The sequence below is a fragment of the Octodon degus genome, unplaced genomic scaffold, assembly GCF_000260255.1.
Source record: "Octodon degus isolate 3935 unplaced genomic scaffold, OctDeg1.0 scaffold00109, whole genome shotgun sequence".
NCBI lineage: Eukaryota > Metazoa > Chordata > Mammalia > Rodentia > Octodontidae > Octodon > Octodon degus.
The window spans coordinates 7792359-7816659 of NW_004524685.1; the positions used below are offsets into that span (position 1 = coordinate 7792359).

General features: G+C 38.8%; 1 pseudogene; it reads right to left on the reverse strand.

The window, feature by feature from the left end:
- Window positions 1–20998: 20998 nt before the first annotated feature.
- Window positions 20999–24301, reverse strand: part of LOC101587736 — a 10684-nt pseudogene continuing 7381 nt past the window's right edge.

Here is a 24301-nt window from a genome sequence, read left to right on the forward strand (position 1 = left end):
CTAGTAATACATAGTAAATACTAATACAAAAGGAAGCTCAAAACAATCAAACTTTGGTGTGACAGAAAGATTCTTTGAAAAATCTGGTGTCTTACATGGGAGCCTCACTGTAATTCAACCAAACAGACTACATTTCTTAGTCAGAAAGATGGCTTTCAAGAAGGTGTGACTAGAAGCCGGGCTGTCAGGAAGGAGGCTCTGCTAAGTGAATTAGGACCCAGACTAGTAGGCTAGGAGGAAACTCTCAGGAAGTGAGAGCACATCACTTTCAGCTTTCCCGGTGGACTCGCCCTCTCTCTCCTGTTTCTCTCACAGATGCTGCTAATCATTCATAGGAATGCAAACAAAATCTGTCAAAGTTTGCCTTGACTCTGTTTGGAATAACTTTTTTCCTAAATGTTCTAAATGCTCTTTCATCCCTAGGTCTAGTAACTGCCAGCTCAGGAGGGGTTGTCCAAGGTAGGTATTCTTGGATTATCAATATCACTTTGTTGGTTTCAGTGCAGAACAGAAAGAAGCCCCAAGTGAATATCTTAGTAAGATTCTAGAACAAGCAAAGGTATGTAGTCTGAAGTGGTTTTGTGACATACCAAATAGCACAAAAAATTAAACTAACAAATATTTACATAAAAGAATACATGATAAATCTCTTCAGTGCCTTTAATATAGGAGCATTAAGATCATTTGAACACAACCATAGCTTTGGAATAATAACTATTTCATCTCTTTTATTAAAGACCACCAGGAGAACTAATAATTGAAATGTTATTTGCAGCAGCCTCTGTTTTGGATCTAAATCTCATAAACTTTGTAATATTAACATTGACCATTAATTTGCACTGCATCAATTGAATTTCTAGCAGCTTGGCAATAGAATTAAACTACCCCTAGGCAGGACTTAAAACTAGACAATTATTACCCTTCATGTATATAATTGATGTTCTATATATAACAAAATATTATATTGATTTAGAACTAACGTATTTTATTCTGAATGAGTATCTCTAGTTAATGTAAACTGGCTTTACCTCATATTGCTTATTTTCTATAATCTCTGACATTACTGGAGATTGTCAACACAAATTAATTTTCATTGTAAAGATCAAGACAGGTGGTATTTAGAAATGTAAAGAGTACAGATACCGTTTTCTATAATAAGTACAAAGCACCTTGTTATGGCTTGTATCTAGTTGTCCTCCCAATGTCTCACGTAGTCACTTGGGCAGGCTTCTAGAGTTTGTGATCAATTTATAATCCGATGCTGGGATTAAGGGTATGACTGCTGCTGGAATTAGCAAATGCTACACCTGCCCTGGCGTGGATAGCCTGAAGGCAATAGAAGGAAAGGCTAGAGGCTTGTCTCTGCTGCTGCCACTTTCACTGCTCCTCCCCTTTGCTCTTGCTGTTTGCTGTTTCCCCCTCATAAACAGCTGCCCTCTGCCATGCGCCACTCTGCCTTAGAGCCAGCTGAGTATGGACTGAAACCTCCACTAACTGTGAGCTAAATAAATCTTTCCTTTCTTCATTCTGGATGTTGGATATTTTGTCCCAGCAACAAGAGAAAAGTAACATACTTCCAGACAGAAGGGTGTAGAGGAAAATGAGAAAGTTTTACCCTGTTTACATCTTTCTAAAATATAAATCCAGTCTGTTAGCATTAAATTCCTTTCAAAAAGGGAATATTTTGATTGTATTCCATGTTCTGATTAAGATCTAAAAGTTCCTCCCCAAATCCTCATGCTTGTGAAAGGTGATTAGATCATGGGGTGCTACACCAACCAATGGATCCATCCACTGTTACACTCAGGAGCTCACTGCACTGTTGGGAGTGGGGTCCTGACTGACTCAGTTACTCTTTCTCCAGCCCTTCCCTTCACTCCTGCTTCCTAGGGTTGAGCACTTTTGCTCTCCCTCCTCCCTGTGCAGTGGAGCAAGTCTGAAACTGTGAGGCAAAATAAATCACTTTCCCTTTAGATTGTAGGTATCTAGCATTTTGGTATCAGCAACTAATGGACCATCTAAAATAGGACACATGGAGTCCTAAGGTAAAGAACACTTTGGGGTAATCCAATCAAAGAAATGCAAATATTTTCTCAATGTGCTTACTGTTTATTGGTCACTATTTCATGTCTTGATTTTTATTCTAATAGCATAGATCTTATATTCTAGGAATATTGACAATAAAGAAATGTATCAATTTTATCAGGGATGTTGGAAAGTTACATAGTGAGAATAACTCAGTAGAAATTTGTGAGTGGTTGCAAGTTCTATTTTAAGTAAGTTGGTCACAGTGACACACAAGAGAAACTTCTGAGCTCCTTATCTGAGGAGAATCAGTAAGCTAGGTTCAGATCAGGGGACAGAGGGCCTCGTGATGGAGGACAGCAGATGTCTTAGGCCCAAATAGAGAGTGGACTTGGACTCCATAAGAGTTAGAAAGATGCTCAATGTATTTTTACTTTTGTGAGTATGGGAAAGAATAATTCAAGATGATATTACAAGAATTAGGGGGTTGGGGATATAGCTTTAGTGGCATAAATGCCAGCCTGGCAAATACAAAGTTTTCCTGAGTTTGATCGCCAGTATAGTCCCATACATAATCCAACAACCATATTTTCTTTGTTTATTCTAGCTTCAAAATATATCCACCTTCAATCTTTTCTCATGACTTCTACCACTAAAGTCTTGTTCAAGTTATTGTAACTATTCACTAGGAATTTTCCAATAATCTCATAAATTATATTGCTGCTTTTACCCTTGCATTCTGTTTTTCATATGAGTCATGGTCATCTTAAAACAAACCATCTGTGTAGCCTATGAATTGTGCCTTGGGGTAAATAAAAAAGATATTTTCTCTGGGTACATATATTTTTTAAAATTCACCATTTTTTCAGAAGAATTACAAAAAATTACTTCCCTGGGATTTTAGTCCCTATCATTTCTTTGCCAAGCTTTTCTGTAGTGTACATGATTGCATAAGACAGCTTCCCAGGCAGGTCCTGTGTTCCTTTCCTGATTAATATTTTCCCATAGTTTGTATTATGCTGAATACTACCTGACTAATTTTTAATTGTCTTCCCCTATTCCCCATCTTTACTATAGTTTCAGTTCCACAAGCACATGTAATCACATTGTTTTGTTTACCACCTTTGCTTCAACTCTCAGAAGAATCTTGGTACATGGTAGGTTCTTAAAATAGAGAAGGTAGCGACTGATGACCACTGCTACAGCATGGGAAGCATCCTGGCTGTGACTGGAGGAACGAGGGCCAAGGACCAAGTGCGTCGCAGTAAAAGCAACTGGGAGATAATTACAGGAATCTCTGTGATCACTGCATAAGGACCATGGCTGTGAATGGGCAGAAGCAGAGGAATTTACAATCTATTTTGAATGGCAAATGAAATAATATGGGCTGACAGGTTTGAGGAGAGAAAGCAGGAAATGAGAAGATACCAGGATGACTTCTACAGGCTGCAGTTGAGTAATTAGAAGGACATGCATGCAATCTACAGAAAATAGAAATACAGAAAAAGAAAGATATGAGTAGGGATGGATGAGGGGTAGAAACAAGGGCTGATCTTGGTCATTGGTTTTATTCCATTTCTCTCCTTCTCCTGCCCTTTCTCCTCCTCCTCCTCCTCCTCCTCCTCCTCCTCCTCCTCCTCCTCCTCCTCCTCCTTTGATAAATAGAAACTATAAATTATTTTCTACATAGTTTCTTTATTATTCTTTTGGATTTGACATCACAAAAAAAAGCTTCATCATTCTGAAATGACTATCTGTGTTTATTTTTATGTGTTTTGATGTTCCACATTTTGGCATTTATATTGTAGCATGATTTGGAATTTATTTGGATATGTAACACTGAGTTTTCATTTAATTTTTCTAAGAAGTCAACAAATTTTCCCAGAAAGTTTGATTCATTAAATTATTAAATCCCTTTTCCCTACAGATTTGAAATGTATGTTTTCTCACATGCCAACTGTGTATACATGTTTGAATATGTGTATAAGATCATGATTTTGCTTTGTTGATGTAGTCATTCTTTCCAAACTATGAATTGCTTTTTAATATAGTTAGACCCATTTTCCTCATTTTCAAAGATGTATTGGTTATGCTTAACCATTTATGCTCCATAATAAATCTTTTTAACATATGAATTTGCTTTTCACATACTAAGAAAATCATCTTGATTAAATACTGTAGTGTCTTCTTCCATCCTTTTGCCCATCTCAAGTTTTCTATGGCTGAATATCACTGGAGTTTCCTTTCCTTTTCTTTCTTTCTTTCTGTCTTTCTGTCTTTCTGTCTTTCTTTCTTTCTTTCTTTCTTTCTTTCTTTCTTTCTTTCTTTCTTCCTTCCTTCCTTTCTTCCTTTCTTCCTTTCTTCCTTTCTTCCTTCCTTTCTTTCTTTCCTTCTCTATACCTGCAATTGAACTCAAGACCTTGTGCCTACCAGGCAGGCACTCATGCCACTGAGCTAGATCTCCATACCCCCCTGTGGCTGCATATCATAAAGAATTACTGAATACTTTTTCCTTCTTAAAATGTTTTTCTCTCTGCCTAGGTATTCTGCTGCTTTTCTTTACACTGTCAAGCTAGAAGATGATATAACTGTTAAGACTGATTAGTGATTCCATTACTGGGGCCTTAGGTAGTGTGCCATTTCTTCATCTTGTAGCTTTCTTTCTTGTGTCTTTGTCTCTCCCCAAACTCTCATCAGATCTTGTCCATGTGTGTAGTTCTGGTACCGCTCACACTTTCATTCACTTAGGGGAAAATATGTTTGCTTAATAAATACACGTACAGAGAGGATATTTTGGTTTCCATCAATCTTCACTTTTCCAGAGGGAAAAGTACAGTTTTTAACATAGATTTTCTATGACACTTCACAATTCTAACAAGCCCAATTTAAAACTTTTTAGAGTGTATTCTACTCACCAATACAATACCAAAACTGAGTGTGCAACTCCAAATACTATCATGAGAAAAGAGAATTATTTATTTTTTGGCAGTAAGGAGACATTATAACATGCATAATCACAGCTTTAAAACTGTCCTAACTTTTTAAATAGCCATGTCACACTATGGGTTCCTATAAAGTTCATGATCAACTAACAGCCCAGAAATTTTCATTGAATTGTTACTTTTTATAACCATCAGTCCTTACTTAAACACTATTCCAAGATAAAATTTTACATAGAAATGTGTGTTTAAATGAAACTTTATTCACTCTAGACTAAAATAATAATCTAAAATTATGATTTAATCATTAAATTTGATAACTCTTGTACCAAATCCATGAACTTACTGACCAACTTTTCTTTTTCTTGACTTTAGTCAGTCTGGTGAATATTGACTATCCTTGAGCCTCACGCTGTGACCCTGGGAACCTCGGCATTTGCTTGATCTCTCGCCCAAACTATATTTTCCCACAGGGCAGATAAGTTTCACGAGAGGCTTTACCAAAAAGCTTTTCTGAAATCTATGACATTCTCTCCATCTCTCTTCTTATAATCTTATTAAATGCCTTCTTTTATACATGGCTTAATGGAGAATAGAAATAACAAATCCCAGCTCTGAATGATATTGCTGTTAGGTTTTATCACTGTAAAATAATGGTAGTTAGAAAGGACTGGGGGATTTTTTCTATGTATTTCTGTTGTTCCTGTCCTCTTTGTTTTGCCAGCTCCATCTGCATGATGGCCTTACTAATGAGAGAAAAATTCCAGTAGAGTCCACGCTTCTGAAGTCTTCATCGGCAGGGAAGAGAGCACACCTCAAAGCCAAATTCCTGGTGAAAGTCTTGGCCTTTAGGCTGCCTGAATCACCTTACTCAGATGCCAAAGTCTTGCACTGGCTGCTTAGGCCTCAGTTACCTTAATCACTCAGTGTCCCTGCACCTGAGCCTGCATTGATGATTAGGTCTGGTCATTATCAAAACTATTGCTGTTAGCAGAATAAGACAAACACAGTAGAAGTTGAGAAACACATAGAAGGTGTGCAATTGACATCTGGATAATTAAAGGCAAACACAAAGGCAGTATATATGGCAGTCAAATTTGAGGTTGTTGCAAGCATTCTGGCTGAGGTGATTCATCAGAACACTCTGTGTATAGTTATGCCTGATTGGAAATTAAAAGGTTGAGAATATTTTCTTCTATAGGCCAATAGAAATAGAATTCCAGGAAGGGGGAATGATAATGGGATATCGTCAGGTTTTATTGGACGATATTTCATATTTTTGTTCTCAGCCTCCTTGACATAGTCCTATTTTTATAGTTTGTGGGAGGAATGTATTGAGAAATGGTGGGTCTGTGACCATGTTTTCCTTTCTTTTACCATAAAAGCCCTCCGGGGCTGTGTGTTTGTCTGAGCAAGCTGTCAGCCAATTAGAGTTTACTGCTGAAGAAGAAGCTAGGAAAGTTAATCCCGCTCCTTCAAGGCATAGTTAGAAAGGAAATATGAATCTTAAGTAGTGCACATTATTTCATCAGCTGAGAACCAAGAGAGACTAGTTAGGCAGGAAGAGGAGAGGACGATTTTAATGGGCTCATTTAAAGAGGAAAACCACAGCATACTCAGAAGAAGTCATTTCTTTCCTTTGGCCTAGAATTGAAGGAGGGAGAGAGCATTAATGAGTCGATACTGACATTTAAAGCCTCCTTCTTCAGTATTGTTCCACTGATAAGAATGGCTATAATTTAAAGATCATTGCACTAGAAATCAGCAGCTCTATATCCTGTCCCAATATTAGTGACCTTTCACGAGTTCCTTACCTTTCTGGTCTTTTGAGTCCCCTCATGTACCAAAAGGGTTATAATGACTGCACTGAATTCCTTAAAGTGGTGATGACGTATCTATTGAGAAATAAAATCTCCTTGGGGAGCCTAATAATGCATTTAACCAGCGTTTATTCTATTTAATGTCTTTTCATTCCAGGCTCTAGTTTTCAGAGTGAGAAAGCCATCACAAATCACTTGATCATGTCATGCACAGCAACCTTCAAACCAGTTGAAGCAGAATCATCTAGGAGAGTTTTATAAAACCTTGCATCTTGAAATGTTATGATTCATGTGGGAGAAAAGAATTTATATCTTTTTAAAACTTCCTAAATACTTCTGATTCCAAATTTGTTAACTATTGCTGTCATTCAGCCATACTAATTTGAAGATAAGAGAAGTGGCCTTAACTTAAAGGCCTGAGTATGATCTAGTCCACAGATCAAATATCCAGAATTGTTCATTGATACTAATAAAGGAATATACAATATATATATATATATGTACAATATATATACAATATATATATATATATATATTTCCAACCTGGTATCCAGGATTGAATTCAGGACCTTACACTTTCCAGGCAAGAGCTTATGCCACTGTGCTCTCTTCCCAGCCAATAAGGGCATCATATTGATGCTAGAACACTTAAATTTTTGGAAATTGATAGAACATTATAAAAGTGCCTGGAAGATTTAGGAGTAGAAGAACAGAAGACTAAGAGCACCAAATGGCATTAATAAACATAAGATTCATGAACTTTCTGCCATAGAAAAACATTCCTTTTTTTGCAAAGACAGCTGGAAGATTGGCAAGCTCATGTCTTCTTCCTTTTTCTCAGATTTTTGCCAAACAGAGCACAGTTGTTAAATAATCTAAATAAATGTGGAACTGAGGACTGATCATCTTAAGAGACAGCCTAGCACATCCTGATACCTCCATCCAGGCCTGCAGAAGGACTCCCTACAGTTAGGCATTTCAAATTTGTGGCCAAAGCAGGCTCCCTTCAGCATCTCCTACTGTTTCATCTCCTCCCACATTTAAAAACTTTAACAAGATTGTTTTAATTACTAAATGGCCAAGACAATAGAGCAACTCATGCTAGCTCATTTTGTCATTAGCTGCTAGCAAATCTGGGCCACTGCAGGGCAGAATGCGTACAATGAGAACCCCATACTGGGGACTACTCAGCCTATGGTTGTGTGAGCACCATGGAGCTGCAGAATGGAATTAGAGAGAAGTCAGGAAAATAAGGAAAGCAATAAAAATGTCATGTCCCAGCGAAACATTAACATTTTACATAAAAAAAATTTTGTGTGTATAGTTGTATAACTTCAGAACAGTTATACTCATTCACCACCAGTCGCTTAATTTTTATAAAGACAGGACTAGCAACATGATTCATAACTCAAAAATTATATTCATACTTCTGTCATTGTAAGAGATTTGCTAAACAAAAAAATGATGAAATGATAATTGTTCATATTGAGACATGATTTTCAGAAATAAGAAGTTCTGACTAGTCCACTGAGAGTATAACTATTTATGGGAAGCCAGCAACACACAGTGGTAGGTCCTGAGTGAAGGCTTTCTCTGCCCCCTACACTATGCTCTTGGTTCCAGGAAGGCAATCTCAATGGGCTGACTCTGGAGACTCATTTTTTTCTCACTAGTGAAAACAGGAAGGAGCAAGATACTGAAGGGTAAGGGAAAAGTAGGGCCAGGTGTTTGTTCCTTTGTCTTCTTCACCTTCAGCTTAACTATGGGTCAATAGTGACCTTTTACTGAAGGCCACGTGACCTGTGAGCTGACCCACTCTGGGGTTGATTGACTCCTTTTTTCCCCCTTTACCTATTCAGTTTGAAGGATGAAAATAGTTCCCAGATATTATTAGACTCAATACGTTTCACTATTTTTTGTTGTTTTTCTTCAGTGTTTCTCAACACTTTATAAATATTTCCTATATTAAGCTCCCTCATCACCAAGTTGAAATGTGGGCCATCACTGCCTCACCAGATGCCTGATAAGCTATGTTGTGACTTTGTTCAATTAATTAAATTATTTTAGACTCTATTTCTTCCCTTGTAGCATGAGATTTAAAAAATTGCCAGTTCCTTTTCACAGGCTTGTGGGAAGATTTAATGAATGAGTGTTGATTTTTATTTCCTAACCCAAATCTTTAACAAGGTGAGCAAAAATATACTGTGCACAGAAGTTAAGTCTTGTCCAAGCTTTAAATAAGATCCATCCTCCTGTTGAACAGAATTCCCTCATTGAGCCCTGTGGTGACCAGAAGCCAGGCAGTACTCTTAGAGCAAAGCAAACTGTGAAGTCTGCACCTGCCATATATGTTTGTAGAAAACATGCAGAGAAAACAGGTTGATACAGATGAGATGCCCAGAACTGAGCAACAATGGTTTGAGATGTAGAATTGAGTAACAGTTATTTGAGCAACTCTAGGGCCTCTGCCTTCATAACTAACACACAAAACCCATTCTCTAGGGCACCTTTGAACCAAAACCCAAAAGTATTTCTATACTGAGTGGCATGCCTAATGCCAGCACTAGGAAGCAGAGGCAGGAGGACCACTGTGAGTTTAAGGCTATGATAAACCAAGAGCCAACATCATTCTAAGTGGAGAAAAGCTGTAGGATTTTACTTTAAAATCAGGTGCAAGAAAAAGAAGTCTACTGTTACCACTTCTATTCAATATAGCTCTGGAAACATTAGCCAGAGCCATTAGACAAGACAGAAAAATAAAAGGAATAAAAATTGGAAAGGAAGAAATCATTATTCACAGACAACATGATACTCTGCATGGAAGATTCCAAAAACTCTAAAATGAAGAAACTCCTAGAATTAATAAACAAATTCAGTAGCATAGCAGGATATAAAGTCAACACCCAAAAATCAATAACATTTCTCTCACAGACAATAAACTTACTGGGAGAGAAATTAGAGGAACAATGCATCCCCAAAATAGAATGCTTAGAAATTAATCTAACAAAAGAATCAAAAGCTCTGTATAGTGAAAATTACAATACTGTGAATAAAAAGAGACTGAAGACAATTTCAGCAAATGGAAAGACATTCCTTGCTCCTAGATAGGAAGAGCTAACATTGTGAAAATGACCATATTCCCAAAATTGTTATACAAATTTAATGCAATCAAAATAGCATCATAACTAACACATAAAAACTGGAAAAAAAATGTAAAATTCATTTGGAGCCAGAAAAGCCCTAGAATAGCAAAGGAAATCATGGCCAACAAAGGCAAGGCAGGAGGCATTACAATCCATGACTTGAAATTATTCTACAAAGCTACTGTGATAAAATCAGCATGGTACTGACAAAATAACAGAACTGAGGATTAATGGGATAGGTTAGAAGATGCAGACACAACTACAAACACACTCAGCCACCTTATCTTTGACAAAAGTTCCAAACACGTTTGCTGGAAGAAAGAAAGCCTCTTGAAAAAAATGGTGCTGGAAAAAAAAGCTGTTCACAGGCTGAAAACTAAAATTAGATCCAGGTCTATCACCATGTGGTAAACTAAAGTCAAAGTGGATTAAAGACCTAAACACTAAAATGGAAACACTAGGTCTCTTGGAAGAGAAATTAGGTGGAAATATTGAAGACATGGGGGCAAGCAGAGAGTTCAAGAAAAGAAAAAAAAAACTGCATGGGAAATACTTCCAAGAATCAACAACCAGGATCTTCTCTTATTGAGAAGTTTCTGCACATCAAAAGAAATCACCAACAGAGTGAAAAAACAACCCACATATTGGGAAAAAATCTTAACCAATAGTCACTCAGACAAAGGACTTCTATCTAGAATATATAAAAAGGGGGAAAAATATCAGGCTTCTCAAACTCAAAGACTCAATCCAAAAATGGTCATCTGAGATAAATACTCACTTCTCACAGGAAGAAATACAAATGGCAAGTAAATACATGAAAAATGTTCCATAGCACTGGTCATTCAAGAAATGCAGATTAAAACAACACTGAGATACCAACTCCCACCAGAAAGAATGGCTTTCAGAAAGAAATTAACTAATAGCAAATTCTAGAGGGGATGTGGGGAACGTTGGTGGGAGTGTAGACTGGTATAACCACTAAGAAAATCAGTGTGGAGAATTAGGACTGGAAGTCCCATTCAACCCAGGTATTCCTCTTCTGGGTATTTTTTCCAAAAGAACTGAAAATATCATACCACTGTGATATATATGTACTCATATTTACAGCAGCACAATTTGTCATAGCTAAATCTGGGAAACGACTCAAATGTCCATCACCTGAAGAATGGATAAAAAAGACATGGTATTTTTATATAATAGAGTATTACTCGCTATAAAGGAAGATAAATTTGAGGTTTTTATAGGTAAATGGATACAACTAGAAGCTATACTCGTAAGTGAAATAAAGCAGACCCACATGTGTAAACATCGCGTTGTCTCCTTACTGTAAGAACCTAAAAGAATATATAAAATCTGAAAAGTACAGTAGACATAATAAAATGGAAAGAAACTGAACATACAGAATAAACAATGGAAATGAAGGAAAGGAGAAAAGACAGGAAGAGAGTGAAGAGGAAAAAATCAGGTAAGTGTATATATACGGGATAGCTGAGATGATTGTAGTAAAGTCAATCATTTTTTTGAAAGTTAACGTTTAAAAATTTTACTTTGACTAACTCTCTATGCTAACATCTGTAATATGAGCAACAACATTGAGGTCAGTAATGTATGATATAACAATCACGGTTAATACTTTTCATCTTGTTGCTTTATATGTATACCATCTCTAATGTCTTATCTATTATTATTATACTCTCTTTCAAATAAATTATAAAACAAAAAGTAAAAAGGGCAAGGAAAAAACTTAGGTTTATTGAAAGGAAGAGTTAATGTTCAATTGTTTGATCAGTCTTGCATGCCTATATCTGATAATCTGAGCAACAAATTTGATGATAACAATACACAATATAGCAACCATTGTTAATTTGCTATTCTTGTTTTGAAATTCTATATAGTTTGTATTTGTGTTGTTTTATGTTGCCTTGTGTCTGCTTTAGTTATTGTTATTTGCTTCCTCCCCCCTTAAAAAAAATGACTAGCCTAGGATACATATAGTGAGTTCAAAGCCAGCCTCAACTGCATAGTGAGACCTTGTCTCAAGAAAAGAAGAAAAGTGAGTGATTGTTGGAAGCCAGAACGCATAATTGATTCGACCTTGCAGAAGGAACACTGATTAAAAAAGAGGAGTGTGGCAATGTGCCCAGCTTTCTTGACCCACAACTTGGGCAACAGGCCCAGCGGTAGACCCAGTATTTCTTAATACATGGTCTTTTGTTTATCGTCTCAGTCCTGGGAACGTATTCTATCCCCAGAGAAACTAGAAAGTTCAGAGTTAACTGGGACAAATGTTGGGCACAGGACCAAGAGTTTCTATCTATAAGCTTGAAGCAGAATAAACCCATTTATTGGACCACCAGCTCAGTCCTCCTGACCTTGTTTTTCTTTCTTTCCATTCCATCCTCCCTCTATGCTGATCCCCTCTGCAAGGGCTGGACTCTCACAGGTGATAATCTGTGGTTCTGAAAATCTGATAGCTCCATGTTCACTTGAAATAATAGTACAGCCACCTACACACATCAATAAATATTCAGTTAATTTTTTCTGCATATAAGCTTTGTGTTGCATACAGCAAAATATGCTATTCATTTAATTAAAACAGTGCAACTTAAAATCAAAAGCAAATTAATAGATGTAGTTTCCTTTTTTGTTTAATTTTTGCATCCATGAAAATCACTAGGTAAAAAACATCATAACTTTTCCTTAAAATAGAGACAGCGTTTGTGATTTAATTTCCAAGACATTTATTTCTGATATGTGGTTTTCTCACACAGTAGTAGTAAAGAAAGGAAGGAAAAAGACTGATTGCATTTCTGTGCTTCTGTACTCAATAAACTCTTTTGAGTGTCTGCTAAGATTTTTTTTACGTATGAATACAGAAGATGTTGGTTATGCCCAAGGGAATGCTCTTGGCTGTCAGTAATCTGGCAATGGGACTATGTGATAGAACCATTGAGTGCCTTCTTCAGGAAATTACTTGTTTAAGTATTTTCAACAAATTCACAAATTAAGCAAATCAATAAGTACAACCTTCAAAGGTAGTCAGCAGTACAAGAGAACTATGCACATGTCAGAAGCCAAAATTTATTTCCTCTTTTAAAAGCAAACACCATATCCCACATGCATGCATGCACACTGATGAGATAGTGTGAAAATTGCTAATAGTACAGTATTTAGGAGCCAGGGAGATGGCTCAGTGGAATAAGTACTTCCCTGGAAAGCGCAAGCGCCTGAGTTCAATATCTGGTTCTGCAAAACAATTAAAAAATAAAAAATAGTACAGTATTTCAGTTAGGCAAGTAAGAATTCACCTAGTTTTTGTGATTAGTTTTTCCAAGTTTTTTTTCCATTGTTTTTATCTTCTGTTAAGTGGAGTGGGGAATGCCCTAAATGAAACATTTTTTATAGAAAATCTGTCGTGTGTGTGTGGCTCAATAAATGGGACCAACATTTTTTAGGCAAAGGACTAAATTCACTGAAATTAGAAAATTTATTGAGATTTTCAAATATAACAAATAGTGTATAAAAAGACTGGTCAATAGCCACGCTAATCATAAAATTGTTGACTTACTGCAAGTATTAAATGCATTTAACTTTTATAGGCTGTCTTACAAGGTGATACCCTTCAGGAATAAAGCATGCTCCCTCTTGCTTCCAACTGGAGACAAGAATTGTGACTGACATCAAACTTAACTAAACCCAAGGGACTTAAAGCTCACCTACGGAAAAGTGTAAAATATGCATGTCAAGGAGACAGAATCTCTGTTGTGAGGACGCACATCTGCAGAACTGCAAGCAGTGAATTTTCTTCTCACAGAAGACAGAGTTGTTTTTGTTACTCTAAGGAACTTTGAGACTTTTCTCAGCAAATCATAGTCATGACTCCTGAATGACCTTTCCTCTTTTCTACATAAACAAAAGAAAATAGAAAGTTCAAAAATTTTGTATGTACATGAACTATAAACTCCTATACATTCTCCTCTATTATCTAACAGAAAAATGCGTTTTATTTTTCTTAAGAAAACTACTTCTTTCATAACACTACAAGAATAATGCAGAGAAGTGGTAAAAATAGTGTCTATTTTTAGGCTGTTTAGCAAAATTCTGCAGAAACCTAAAGTAACAAAACCCTAAGTAATTTGTAGGATAATCATAGAAAACCCTTATTTGCAGAAAACTTCATTTTAGCTTGTTAATATATATGAGGAAATAGTACCAAAAAAGAAAACAAAGAATTTTATTACCTCTGCCAAATATATTTCTGAGCATGGAGCCAAGAGCTTCCTATTCCCTAAAATGGGGATGACAGCACAAAGTTGTAATAAACCGCCAAAGAGATCATTGTGTGGCATGAGTGCTTTGAATAGCATGAAGGACTTAAATCAATAGCTTTCTTGTTCTTTAAAATTTCAAAGTGACAGCTGGACTATCAGCAATGACCAGAATGGAGTGAGAAATTAAGATTAAGAGAGATCACATAGGTCACATTTTTGTCATCGAGTGTAAACCCCCATTTCTGTATCTTTTCAGGGAGGATACAAAGTAAAGATGACAGGCCACGTATAATCAGAGTGTTCCTGGAGGGGTCCCTGAAACACAGAGTTTATGCAAGGATGCAATTTGCTATGCTTTGTTTATACTTTACAAGAATGCAACATAAGGAAGAGTCCCTCTATCTTGGATACAGACCCTTTTCTTAGTGACTCAAGAGTGGTATACCAGCCAGGCTGTAAGAATATTTCACATTGAGGTTAGAATTCACACTTGATCTTAGCCAAAAGGCCAAGAAGCAGGGAGGTTAGGATTGAAAGAGATTTAAGAGAAGTACCATGAGCACACTGGGATCTGGGCACCATTGAGTTGATAATAAAGGGATTCCTGATTCCTGCACCACTCTCTTTTGAGAATGTTGTAGAAAGAAATGGGTAGGACCTAGGGTGGCATTTGAGTATTACTCTTTATCTGGTCCCATTAATTATAACTGCCTGAACACATTTCACTCGAATTTCCTTTGCCATTAATTTTCCAGGCAACAGACACTCTGCTTTCAGTACAGAGTAAACAAGGAAGATAAAAGCTGCTTCTGTGGAATATTCATCTTATGGGGGGCAGTGGGGACATCATAGTACATGTTGAGATGTAGAGAGAGGACACTGGGAGGAAGGAAAGGAAAATAAATGCTGTAGACCATCTTTCTGCTTCATGTGGGTTGGTAGAGAAACTTTTAAGAAGTCAATTGAAGGTCTGGCGAGATAGCTCAGAAGACCAAAGCACTTGCTTGGGCAAGCACAGGGATGGCAGTTTGATCCCCAGCACCACATGCCATGCCAGCCCTGCCCCCAGGGTGGGCTGAGATGGCCACAGAGTCTGGGTGTGGTGGCACATGTCTGTAATACCAGCACTGGTGAGGCTGAAAACAGGAGAATCACTATGAGTCCAAGCTGCATGAAGGAAAAGGTAAAGATAAAAAAAAAAAAAAAAAAAAAAAAGGCCAAGGAGGAGGAGATCAGGAGGCTAAGCCAGCAGAGATGGCTGAGATGCAGCTACTGAGGGGGGAAACCAGAAGATCCAGCAGTTTACTCTTCCCATTCAGGATTTATCAATGACCCCTTACCCTTGCCATCAACAAGTCTCAATATTTTACAAATATTAAAGGAAAAGGGTTACCAAAAAGGAGATGCCAACACCACTTGTCAAAAATTCACATTGCATAGCTTTTGTTCCTTTTTTACTGGAGCACTTGTGTCTGATCTTCGTAAGAGGTTACAATTCTCCATGTTGCAAAAATCAATGTAGAATTATTATGCAGAATTGGAAGACTTTGAAATGAACTTTACTCCTTAGCATAAAGTGTGTCTCACCGGGGACTGTTGACTTGGTATGAAATTCTGTGAATTCAAGTGCTTAATTATCAGGGTAGTAATGGTAATGGCTTTAAAAATCATACTGTTGGGGCTGGGGAGATGACTCAGTGGAATAAGTGCTTCCCTGGCAAGCGCAAGGGCCTGAGTTCAATCCCTAATTCCGCCAAAAAAAAAAAAAATACTGTTGTATCTCATCCATATCGACTCCAATAAAGGTAACTCAGCTGCTTCTAAGTAAGGCTGGTCTCATTTCTAATGCGGCAGAAGTTCTGGTGGCCATAAAGAGGTTCTACAAAATATCACAGGTGGGAAGAAGCAAATTTACACAGGAAATTTTGGAATGGTGAGAAATGAGACTAAGGAGTATTGATTTGAGATTTTTGTATAGTTTGGAGGTCAAATGGAAACCAGATGGCTAAAGAATTGTAAAATATTTGCTTTACAATATGATAGTAGTGAAGGGAATAATGTGTGTATATAGTGAGCATCTCAGCTGTCCTTCTGCTGAGTATAAATCCTGGAGGATTTCTCACACTGAGCCCTGAGGGAACACGTGTGAGATTGTTCATCATGCCTGATTTTACAGCATAGAGCATTTCAAGGCAGTCTTGGAATTCATCAAGTTGAGAATGGATAAATAGGTAAATATAATGTGGCACATGGATATTACAGATCTATACCTCTGCAGATAGCAGAATTACAGAACTTAGAAATATGGTATGCAGTGGGAAAAATGAGAATGTGTAGTACAATGCTATTTACACATTTTAGTCCCCTAACGATGCTATTTTGTAAGAATACATGCATATCCAAAAAATCAAACACATTCGTGTGGATGCCTGTCAAAAGGTGCTGGAAGAAAGTGGGGTAGTGGATAGAGAAAAGAAATAGAATATCTAAAAGGTAATAGAACCAGGCATGGTGGCTCACGCCTGTAATCCCATCACTCAGAAGCCTGAGGCAGGAGGATCACTGCAAGTTCAAAGCCAGTGTGGGCTACACAGTGAGCTCAAGGCCAGCCTGAATTGCATAGTGAAATCCTGTCTCAAAAAGACAAAATAAATCAATAAATAAATAGTCATAGAGAGGACTTGTATTGCTAACATATACTGTCGAAGCGAGAGCATAACTCCTTTCTCTGCTTCTAAAGATGAGTACTTTTTTCAAAAAGAAAATACTTCTCATATCCACTTCTCCAGATTCCTTCAGAAGTAAAAACAAATGTCTTTGAATGAAATGACAGAAAATGAAGTCACGGCAAGAGAGAAAGACGTGAGCTTGTGTGTCTTCCTTATTCCAGGCCCGTGAAGTCCAGGCTCCAGCTGAACTTTTGGGGCAGGGCTGGGTGTCTTTGAAAAGCAGCAGTAATAGAGCAGTGGAGAAGGAAGCGAGTGTTAACATTTGTTTATTGACCTTCAATTTAGCAAGAGTAACTCATCTACGTATTAGTCTGGGGTTGTGACTACTACAGGAAAAGTGGGGGAGAATGTCAAAACCATGCCATGTGCAACAAAGAGGGAAGGAAAAAAATGCAAGCTTCCTGCTCCTCTACACTGTGAGCTCTTGCAGTTCCTACAGATGTTTTCCTTCTGACTTTCATCTTTGCTTCCCTCTGTAACCCTTCCCCTCGTACTGATTTTGTTTTTAACTTTCTTTGACTCTCAGCCTCGGCCTCTTGACTTCCTTGTAACTAACACCATATCCCTGCTGGCGTGGCATCCACTTGAAGATTATTGCTTTGCACTGGCATCTGAGAACTTCCTCCTCTCCTGACCCTGGCAGCCACTACGCAGCGCTGTATATTTGGAAAAGGGAGGAAGGGCAGGGGCTCCTACACAGAAACATCTGTGTAGGTGCCCATTTCCTCAGAGCCACTTGAGATAATTTTCTTCATACTCTGCTGGCCATTATCATGGGTCTAATGTTGCTTTTTAATGAAAACCACCTTTAGATTGAGGGAAAACCACATTCATATTTATCGAAGGCCTTCTTATGTGAGATCTGAATGTTTATGCCCAGGTCCCCAAGATGTCATGGGCCACAGAGAAGACAATAACCTGGATAGACTGGAACTGGGGGCAGTAAGCTAATAGGGAGCCGTTTATAATTTAGCACTGAACTGCCCTCCTTATGTGACCAAGGGAGGAATTTTCTTTGGCTCGAATATCTGTTTCCTGTTCTGATAATTAGCACCTGCTCCAAATTTGGATGAGAACACCATGTGCAGGGCCAGCATCTGGTGTCCCAAGCCAAAGCGAGCTTAGAAGACTCCATATACGATCAGAAATGAGGAAACTTTCTTGGCTGAGGTTTTCATTAGGCAAATGAAAGCTTTAGGGTTTCATTTTACTTCAAAGACAGGATCCTGCAAGCAGCATACCCTGTTGAGCTGGTAGTGATGATATTATATTAATAGCCATGAGGTACTGGGGCTGAAGAATGGAATACAAGCTGTCCACTTCCTCGCTGTAAAATGGGCAGTGCCAGTAGTTTTTAGGAAATTGAAGACATGATTAAAATATTCCTGAAGTTCTTAGAAAGTTTCTCAAAAATATAAAATTGCCACTTCCGGACAGAGTAAGATGTGCAAATATTTCAGCAACCAGAGGTTAACTTAGCTCTATTGTACAAGCAGAAACAAAGATCAACTCAATGTTTATTAGCAGCTACTCTAAGTCTTGAACTTTTTATTCTTCTTTGACTTTCAGGGAACTATTTCCAGCCCATACATTAAAACTGATGGAACTTGGGAGTGCCCCATTACTAAACATACCACTGGAAGACTACACTACTCAGCTCACATTCAAGGGCTTCTATTCTGTATTCTTGTGTGCCGGATAAGTTTTTAGATAAATGCATACGCCTGTGGATTGCCCTTCGCCTATTTTGCTGAGGATTTCTCTCCATTCCTTTCTTGCTGTGCTTTGTCTTTTGTGTCCCTACATTTGCAAGACTTTGTATCTTCTGACTTGGTTGGTTTAGTCAATGGAATCCTAGTTAGAATAGCACACTTTCCTGGCCACTCGGGAGCATCGGAGTCTCTTCGGTTGTTTCAGGTGATGTGCACTATCTTCCCTTCAGGGTCCCAGGCATACTCAAGTAAGCCTGTCTGCTTCTGCTTTTTATGAATTTATCATTGACTCAAGTACCATGAAAGCACCTTTAGCCTTTGCTCTTCCAAGAATAAAAGCATCTGAGGCTCCTCCCACATCGACTCTCCAGGCTGCCTGGTCTTTCTGGTTCCTCAGCTACCCCATGGCCTGTGTAACCAACTTTGTCTTTCGATTGCTTTCTGTTTGGACTTTCCAGAAGGTTCTTGTTTCCTTATTTGAATACCGGCTAATACAATGAACTGGAATGATATTCTGTTTAGACCAGATCTCACAATCAGGAGCAGAGGAACACTATCCCAGAGAACAGTAACACAGGATACAAAGGCTCTGCAAGGGCCAGGGAGATGGTTCAGTAGAATAAGCGCTTGCCTGGCAAGTGTAAGAGCCTGAGTTCAATCCTCAGTTCTGCAAAAAAAAAAAGACCTGCAAAGTGAAAAGTATATATGAATGTGTGTGTTATACACAATATTATATATGTAATATTGTGTATATATTACTATATATTATATATCATATAATACATAATATTGTTTAACATTATGATAGCTATACACAATATAACATTATATTGTATATAACTATTATATACAAAATAGCAGCTGCTGCATGTGAACTACGTATTATATTCTTCCAGTGACACAAAGTCAATGTTCTTCCCTTCCTCATTTATTATTATAAAATATTATTCAATCCACATGTTCTCACTATCAGAAAACTCTGCTTAAAAGGAAGAACCCCTCGTGAAAAGAGGCAAGCTGTCAGTTATCCCTGTCCATCTGTTTTGCTCTGCTCCCACAGACGAGCCCCCCTCTTCTCGAGAACAACCCATCCTGTGTCCTTCCCATCATCGTTTCTTCACTCCAGCCTCCTCACACTTCAGTCTTTTTCTTTCTTCCTTTATAATATGTGCACACAAAGCCCCGCTCCTTGATAGCCTTCTTCCTACGTTACTTAACCTGTGATCTTCCAGGTTTCTAGTCTGTCCTGTGACTTCATCTCCCATTTGCTTCCCAGGACAGTATAATCTGACTTGTTACTGGCCTTCTTTCAATCTGGACATGAATGATCTCCCAACTGTTAAATTTCCTAATTTTCTCACTTTAAAGTAGAGCTTACCACTCTAGTTACAAATCGGACTGCTCCTGTCTCCTCCTGTGCTCCTGCTTCAAGTCCACCATGTCCCCAAGCACTGGTGGCATTCACCAGGCTTCAGTCTTGACCCTCTGCTATTACTACTGGACATCCTCACACTAGAAAGCCTCGCTCATTCTCTGAGCTTTCAAACATGATTCAAATGTAAAACTTCCCAAATGCATATTTACAGCAATGTCTCCAGATGTATGAAGTCATTGCCACAAACTCTGTGAACCATCTCTAATACATTTTCAGAATAAACTGATCTCATCACTGGAATCTTCCAAAGTGACTTTTTCACATGGGCTCTGTTTTTGCCATACTCTGAACATCTGAAGCCTCTTACCTAGGACTTGAAAGCCTTCCAGAGTCCTTTCCTCTCCTCATTACCAAATATGTTTATGTTGTGTGCATCCCTTGTCTTGTGCCTCTTCTCAATCTTTACTGCTAGTGTCATGGTCTCTCTCTAGTCTCCTTCTTCCCGTAACTGCCTCCTCAGGGCTGGTGATCCTACCGGCGTGCCAGGTCCTTGCTTCACTCTCAAACTCCCTCTGCTCCATCCGTCCCTCTGCCTGTGTTCCAACATGGCCAGCTTTCCAAGTTTCCACGGATGTTCCGCGCTTCCTTTCTCTCAAAAACTATTGATCCTCTACTACTGCCTTCTGGACAACTATTACTTTCTCATTACCTTGATCTTTACGCAAACTTTAGATTATACCTCAACTTTGATTTCTTTTTTGGGGGAGGAGAGAGTGGCCCTAGGCAATTTTATTCCTCATTCCCTAAACCTCAGCTCGCGTCATGAGTAGCACCTACCTCATGATGATGATTAAATACATTAATGCAAAAAAAACAGTGCATGACTGGGCCACACCATACCCTCCAAAATGCCAGTTGTCAGCTGCCATTATTCACATGTCCATTTTATCACAGCGATGGAAGGTTTAACAGAAAGAGTGTGTTTTAGCCCCCAGAAGTGAGCTGCCCAGTTTGTCCACAGGTGTCCACAGGTGTTGCATCTGGGACAGTTGCTAGGTGGCTTTCATCTGCAAAACTGAGAAAAGCTATCTGAGCTGTTTGGGTAGAAGACATTAGCACTTTGTCTTCCAACCTGACAGACCTAGACACATTCTTGTCTATGTAGAAGACTCTGTTGGAGATGGCAGAGAATCCCAGTCCAGGACCACGGTTGTACTTTCAGCTCATGAACGGGTCGTAGTCTTGCTGTAACTTCTGTTGCAGGGTGTCAGCTGCTGCCTTGCTGAGGGCCAGGTTGGGCCTTGCAGTCATGCAAGGGGAATGGCTGACTGAAGGGGACAGATTCTTAAAGCCATCCATAAGTTTGAGAAATTTCAGTTTCTGTTCCTTGTTTTCAAAATCTGCAGTATCCCACCTGCCAAACTGGGTTCATGTCCATTTCCTGGATTCAGATGCTTCTGTCTTGCTTGACTCCTGATCAGTCTCTTCTTGTGAGGCCTTTTGCCTCACCTGGTCTATGTGCACCTCGTCCATGTTGCCTTTCTTCTCCATCACCACCTCAGGTCTGTGTCTGGCTCCTCTTTCCAAGGGTTCACTGTTACCATGCTCTCTTTGTGCTTCTTTTTCTTCCTTTCCTAAGCCAGTTCAACAACTGGCTTTTCTTCCTTTTTCTTGGCCTTTGTTTTCTTCTTCACTCTGATTTTAGGGTGATCTTCCAGTAGGGTGTACTCTAGAACCTCAGTTCTGACTGGCTTCTTCTTTCCTTCCCAAGGGTTGGTCTCCATGGACCTGGTGAGCTCAGAGTGGCCTGGGAGGGTGACTTCCTCCTGGTAGGCTTTCTTCTCCTTCTTCATTTTACCACTGTATTCTCTGGAGCTGTCCTGCTGCTGTTTTACCCCCTTCTCCACCACGCATCTATATGTAGCATCTCCTGCCTCACAGAGCCAAGGGTCCTGAATGGAGCAGGCCACGGTATCCTGGTCCTGTTTTTCCTTCTTGTTTTTTGGGGGCTTCTTGCCAACTCTGGTTGCCCCCTCACCCAGACTGGGGTTGGGGTAGGTCTTTATCTCTGAGCCCTCTGATGTGGCCAAGGTGGTCTTCCGCTCCTTTTTTTCGCCCCACTGAGGGACTCTGAGTGGTCAAAGGCCTGCTTCCATGGGCCGAGTGACTTCTCCATCTGTCTGGCTTATGATGTGGGCTCAGATTCTGGGAGCTCTTCAGAAAGGTGCGATGGCCTGTCTTTTTCTTCTGGGTGTTTTTGTTTTTGTTTTTGTTTTTGTTTTTTTGTTGTTGTTGTTGTTGTTGTTTTGTTTGTTTTTGTTTTTTGTTTTTTTTTTCACCAAGGTTATATGGGAGATCTGCTCTTGGCTTACCATCCTAGAGGAGAATGTGGCTCTCACTGTAGAATTATCAGCAAAATAATTCTCATCATTTACAATTGCTCAATGAGTCTCTAGTTCTTTGACTACCTCCTCCTTCTTCTTTTTCTCCAGAAGCCCATGCCCAGGTCTACTTTCTGAGTATTGGTATCATTTCTGCAGAACAAACAACCCCTTGCCTCCACGTGAGAGCCCTCTCTGCTGTGACCTGGAAGTCAACTTCCCATCGCCGAGTCCTCAACTTTGATTTCTTCAAGGAGCTTTTCTTCATCCTAGTCCCCTATTTCTTCACTCTAACATAGCATCCTGTCCTGCTATGGACATACATATGATCCTTTGGTTAACACCCATCTCCTCAGTCTATAAACTTCTGGACAAGATCTGTATTAAATTCTTCCATGTAGCAGAGTCCTAATACACAGACTGCAATCAATTGATTATTGATTCGCAAAAGTGAATGAGAAAACCAGCAAACTCAGAAAACAGAATTACTGCCATAGAATCTGGTGGAGCTGGATGGGTGTGACTTCAAAACACTTAAACCTCTGCAGTTCTTTTCCTTGAGTTTGTTTTGGGGCTCATCCTATCTGATATATAAAAGGCATCTGAGGACACACAGAGTCTAGAGAAATATTATTTTTGTGTCTTTAATATAAGATTTGTTTTTCTGTACTACAGGGGGCTGGAGCAACATGGCTCTCATTGTCTTGCCCAGTGCAGAGTGAGGGGCATATTCTCAATTTCTCATCCACAGGCTCTTGGTGAGTTTTCAAAACACAGCTTGCTTCTTTTTTCTCTTCTTGTCATAAGAGAAACAAGCAAGCATTACCCTAAATAATCTCACAACTCAAAAACACTGATGTTTTAAAGCAAATAAAAGTTAAAGTTGTGAAATTTTAGCCACTGAGATTTATGGGCAAACACATAAGCCAAAAGAAGTCAACAAGAAAAGGTGTATAAGGTGGATGCTATACATGTAATTGTGCTGGATGTTTCAAACTATGCATTCTTATCACCATGTATTTGGTAGAAAACTGAAAGACAATATAACATTCAAAAGATAACCCAGTTAAAGATAATACTATTAGAGAAACAAAAAATGCAACTTAAAGGAAACTTGGCCTTATTAAACCTTCTGATATTAAACTAGACTGACCATATTCAAATATAAGACTAGAAACAAACAAACAAAAAAAAAAAAAAGAGTTGTAAAAGGGAAGATGCTGTAACTTCAGCAGAATTATTCTCTCTCCCAAAGAAATATTCCTAGAATTTTAAAGGTTGGAGTCAAAACTATAACCACAGAACAAAATGAAACTGGTTCATTCTGGCCCTTCCATTGTGTCTCAGCTACTCTTCTCTCATTGCTAGGACAACATACCCAACAACAAAAATGAAGGAAGGAAAGGTTTATTTAGTTCGCAGTCAGTGGAGGCTTCCATCGATACTCAGCTGGCTCCAAGGCAGAGCGGCACAGGGCAGAGAGAGCAGCCATTCATGGTGGCAGCAAAGAGGGAGAGTAAAAGGAAAGAGTACTGGCAACCCTGGTAACAGGGACAAAGGCTATCTCCCTTATGTTGCATTCAGGCTATCTGCCCCAGGTTGGGTACAGCACTCACACCCATAATCCCAGCAGCATTTCCACCCATAATCACTCATAATCCCAGCAGCACTCACACCTGTAATCCCAGCACTGAATCAGGCATTAATCACAAACTCCAGAAGTCTAGAAGTCCACCCCATAACTACATGAGGCTTGGAGGAGACAAAAACACACAAACCATAACACATTGACATTCTTATTTTTTAATGACTATCACCATACATTAGGAACCCTTTTTATAACTGTTTTCCTTATCATAACATATAACTGTCTATCTTTCTCTAAAGAAAATCTATTTAAATGGTT